This window comes from Cariama cristata, unplaced genomic scaffold (genome assembly GCF_000690535.1).
Source record: "Cariama cristata isolate BGI_N322 unplaced genomic scaffold, ASM69053v1 scaffold14619, whole genome shotgun sequence".
In the NCBI taxonomy this organism is placed as follows: Eukaryota; Metazoa; Chordata; class Aves; order Cariamiformes; family Cariamidae; genus Cariama; species Cariama cristata.
The window spans coordinates 21,581-26,490 of NW_009636426.1; positions in this window are offsets into that span (position 1 = coordinate 21,581).

Here is a 4,910-nt window from a genome sequence, read left to right on the forward strand (position 1 = left end):
GTATCTCTGCTGATTCCCCAGACTTACCGCCTGGGTGGGGGAACCGCAGCTCTGCAACTCGGGTTTGGATGCAGAGTCGAAATAACGGCACGCAGAGCTTCAGCCCTCTCGAGTTCAGGAAATGTTAGACAAACTGAGTAGTGGGTGATTTTCTCTATACGAAACTCTGAGGCAAACCAAACCTTGATTATTTGCAAAAATATGCCTATAGGGTACGTTTTCCTTAAGGCCCATTTCTCGGTGTGCAAAGCATAGTCACAGTTGTCGTTGATGTTTGACACTGAGCTTCTGGGATATAAGAGCCAGGAGGACGGCTAGCTTACCTTCCTTTTTTTCTTAGTTGTTTATTTTCTCTCTTGAGGGGTGCCACCTACCTTCAAGTGAAAAAAATGGACATTTTCTCTGGTCAGTCGATCTGTTCATTTTTCCATTACTTCTGATCCTTTCTGGCAATTTTCCCTCCATTTTCCTTGGCGCTCTCCCCACACAACAAGCTTCTCGCTCTTCGGCTGGCTGCCACAGCACTTCATGGCCAGCTCCGTTTGTCACCTGCTATGGCATTTCTAGAAAGACGTGTATTGAACTAAGCAAATGTATTGGCTGAAGTGAAGAAGAGGATGTGAGAGACCAGAGGAGTGCAGTTCTTGTGCCCCTTCAAAAATGGAAAGAAAGGGGAAAAAAATGCTAAGTATGCCTTTATTTGATAGCTTTGTGTGGAACTAAAAATAGAAATTAACTTCCATTCTTTTCTCTTTCAAATTAAGCATTTTCACAGAAACTGCTACTTTGCAGGTACTCCATTTTGAGCCTTTATCATTTATTTCTTACTTTCACTCTTATTCAATATTTTGTTATTGTCTTATTTTCATCAAAGAAGGAGAATAAACATTTTGCGTGCGGAGGAAGCACAGACGATTGCACCAAATAGGAAACCCACTACTGAAGGAACCAACCTCCCTCTGTCTCCCGATGCCGGTATATTCGGAGCTGTGGTCACACTCCAAACAGTCTGGTAAATTTTGGGTTTTTTCCCTCTTTGATCTTTGTTATATTTATAACCAAGGCTGCATTGCCAGGACTCTCCATGGAGGAGAGAAGCCTGCTCTGTGGCCACCTTCCTCGTGACTACTACTGAGTTTTGGGTTTGTTTTTTTTTCTTTCAGGAAATCAGTCAATGCCAGGCAGGTATCTGCAAGGGACCTAAACACTGAGCAAATCACTTTCCATCCCACATGCAACATTTAAACCAAGCAAAAGTAAAATAAGAGAAAATTAACTGAAGAGACTTCTGTCTTTTTAATCTCATATGTGAACAATGCTCTGTTGTGTGCACATAACGTTTCTTTTCGTGGCTGCTTTAGAAATATTCCCAATAACATCAGTTCTTGGGTTTTTGAGTGTTCACAGTAATACAGTTCTGTGAACTCAACAGAAACTATTGGGTTTAACTTTCTTGAAGTGCTACAAAACCACATTTCTTCCTTTGTTCATTCTCTTAAGAGCAAAATGAACCCTATTTGGGATTCTACAAAAAGATCTTTAACAGGGACTAATGTGTTTTCCAGCCCACATTGTCTTTGGTGGCACCTTTGAGCTAAGGGAATCTGTAGCCTGAGGCTTGAAGGTGCAGGCTATGAAGGATAAGTAGAGATCCTGCAACAGAGGTAGAATGAGGTAGAAAAAAATTAACTTAGCCATTCTTGCAATGGAAAGGCTATAGGAAAGAAACAGTCTGCAAGGGTATGAAGAAGACAGAAAATATTAGAAGTAAAATGGAAACTGTAGTATCTGCATAAAGTAATGTGGGGATGTGAAGTGCACTGCATAGTAGGGAGTAATGTTGGTTAAGAAGGGCACTGAATTTTCTTTTTCCACCCTTGTTTTAAGTCTGTATGTGGGTGAAATGAGGAGATTTTTAATGGGTAAATGTTTAATGGAGAAAACAGAGAGAAGTGGATGTACGTTCTTCACTGCATGAAGGAGCATGTTAGGCACACTGCTCTGACTGAGTTTTATGCCATGACCCTGATTTTGCTGCATTCCCTTAAGTACTCCGTAAATCCTTTCTCCCTGTGAGCAGCTAAGGATGCTGCTGTTCCTACTGAAAAGAGCCACAGTTTGAAAAGGATGGACAAAGTCAGGAGAAAAAGTCAGTTAATTCAAGGGTAAAAATTGGAAAGGCAAGTGGCTGAAATAGGAAAGATTTAGACAGTCTGCTGGGCAAAATGATTCCCTCTCATTTTCTTATCTGTTGAAGCTGACATTCGTTGTGACAAGAAACACGGAGTGGTGACAGGGTTAAGAGAAATGGCAATATAATCCTCAACTCCTACCAATAGAAAATTGAATTTTTGTTACTCTAACTGGTTAAATTTCTGCTATATCCAACCACATACATGCTGTGGATGTTCATATACTTTTCAATATGTTATTTATGTTCCTTGGAGAAAGCAAATGTTGTTTTCCTTTTAGGTAATGTTACAGCAGTTATATATGTCCTTTGTCAGTATTACTTGTGTAGGAGAGAAAACAGATGGTTCCTTCATACTGAAAAAGGCAAGTACTACATTCTGAGCTTTAGGATGATGCCCACAGGCTTGAGTAACGAAAGAATCCTGAAGGGAATGATTGTAAATTGAACTATGCTGATTCAAAGAGAGAGACTAGCTTAAGTAGAAACTTAATGATAGTTTCAGGGTCTGGATCCTGCTAATCCTGTTGTTGATTGGCTTTTCTGACACTATTCAGCTTTTCCCATCTTATTAGCTAGAAGTCCAGAAACTGACATTTTCATCAATTCTACTAGACACTAAACGTCATTTTAAAATAGCTGAATTATTTGTAGTATCAGCTACTGGATTTGCAGGAGATACAGCTGACTACATGAAAACTTGTACCCAATACTGATGCAAACCTTATTATCCAAAAAACTGATATTGAACAGAAGTTTCTTTCACCTTGGCAAAGTTCCCAGTGTGCTAAGATAACTAAATGTTATTACCCCTTACAGTCTAGCAGCATATACGAAATAACTAAGGGGTCTTCAATCTGTTTTAGATTCTTCCTTATTGTACTGACGTTATCACTAACTTTAGTTACTAACTTTTTTCCTACTGTTAGAGAGGCATTAAAAAAACAGAACACTTCAGTTGTCTTTACATTCTGTGGATACTTTCTTTTAAACAGAGCAGATGCCTATTGATGAACAGATATGGAGAAGCCTGCACTTTTATGAAGAAATACTGTGATTCTAACTCTTCTGACCAGCTCCAAAAACCTAAAAAAATATATTTCAGGCAGTTGTATGCAGCAAAGAGTTGGCCAGGACACAATTCTTCAACAGCATCTGTTCTGTAAGTAGAAAAAGGAGAAAAATCCTTATTTCAAACTTGTCCATATAGTTTATCCACTCTCTAAAACGGCATGCATCTAATTCTCTCAGCTGGTGACACTTGTGTCTTTCCACTATACCCAATCTATTCAGAGTTCATTCAGGATTGTGGTTTTTGAGAAGAGGCAAGAGTCTTTCAAAACCATTTTCATTGAATTTCTATAGGTTCTGTGACAGAGCTTCATCACAGAGAAGTTGGTTTCAAAAGTCATTTAATTTTTATTCCTGTATGACATCATTTGCTTCTACAGCCTAGAAAAAGTAAGACAAAAGACTACACTAGCTTTAGGGGAGAAATGAGGAAAGGCAATGAAAATATGACCATGTTTGTCCTCCAAGTGTCTACAGTTTTAAATTGACTTACAACTTACATTTTTATACTATCAGACACTGTTACTCATTCAGGAAGAAAGCGATCTATAGACAATAAAAGCAAAGCACTTCACTAAACCAGAGCTGCAGCTGCTTAGGAGGACATTTAGGTAAATATTTTTGCAGATCATAGCTCAGCTGAGCTTTCTGGATGCCTAGAATGATCCGTCATCCCTCTCACAGCACTCAACCTGGATGATCTTAAGTAGCTGCAGAGAATCTATCAACTTCAGTTTCCCCTTTCAAGAAAGCCTTTCAAGAAAGCCTGTATCCTCTTCATATCTCGCTGCGCTTAGGTTTGAAATAACACAAATCTCTTCGTCTCCCATTGCACTTACTGAATCTATATTTTATTAAATACAAAAGTTTTCCTTAGATAACAGGAAGAAATCTAAACTGAACGAAAGTTAGTTTTTCTTTTCGGCAGCTACTAATTTGAAAATTAAGGTCAGCTGGACGGTGGTCATGATCTGTGGCTGTGTTTGACACAAGTACTTTTATATTGCTTATCCTGGCACTGTGGAGAAAGCAGTTTTAAGCGTTGATGTTATCAATTATTTGTTCAGTTCAGTGAAGAGCACAGTCTTTCTTTCCCCAAACCAAGTTTATAGTCGTGATCCAGGCTAGTATATCGCATGTCATGGAGTTTTGCAAGCCACCTACCTGGCCTGTGTCACATGAAGCTGATACCTCATCCTTACCTGATACTTTTCATCTGCAGATCACATTTGAAAGCAAAGACTACGCCTGAGGCTTGCATGACTATTTCTTACACAAATTCCAATTTTTATGTTGCAAATCATTGTTCTATTACAATATGGGTGCATTTAAATGCTTTTCAAGCTGCCAAAGCCTAAATATGCTGGCAAAACCCAGTATCAGCTTATCTGAAAATACAGTTTCTTTACTGTGATACATATTCCTGATGTCGAGGAAAGGAAGAAGAGAAACTAGAAAGGGTGTGCAATTGCACAGAACTTACTGTTTATGTTAATAAGTATTAACTCTGCAAGGAGTCTCAGCCCCTGACCTTCTCAGAGATCTGCCTCAAAGAGGCTGCAAGTGGGTGTCGTCGAGTCCAGTGGCCCTTACCGGTTTTGAGTCAGCACACAAATTTCAGTTCCAGGATGTCAAAAGGAAAGAGGGA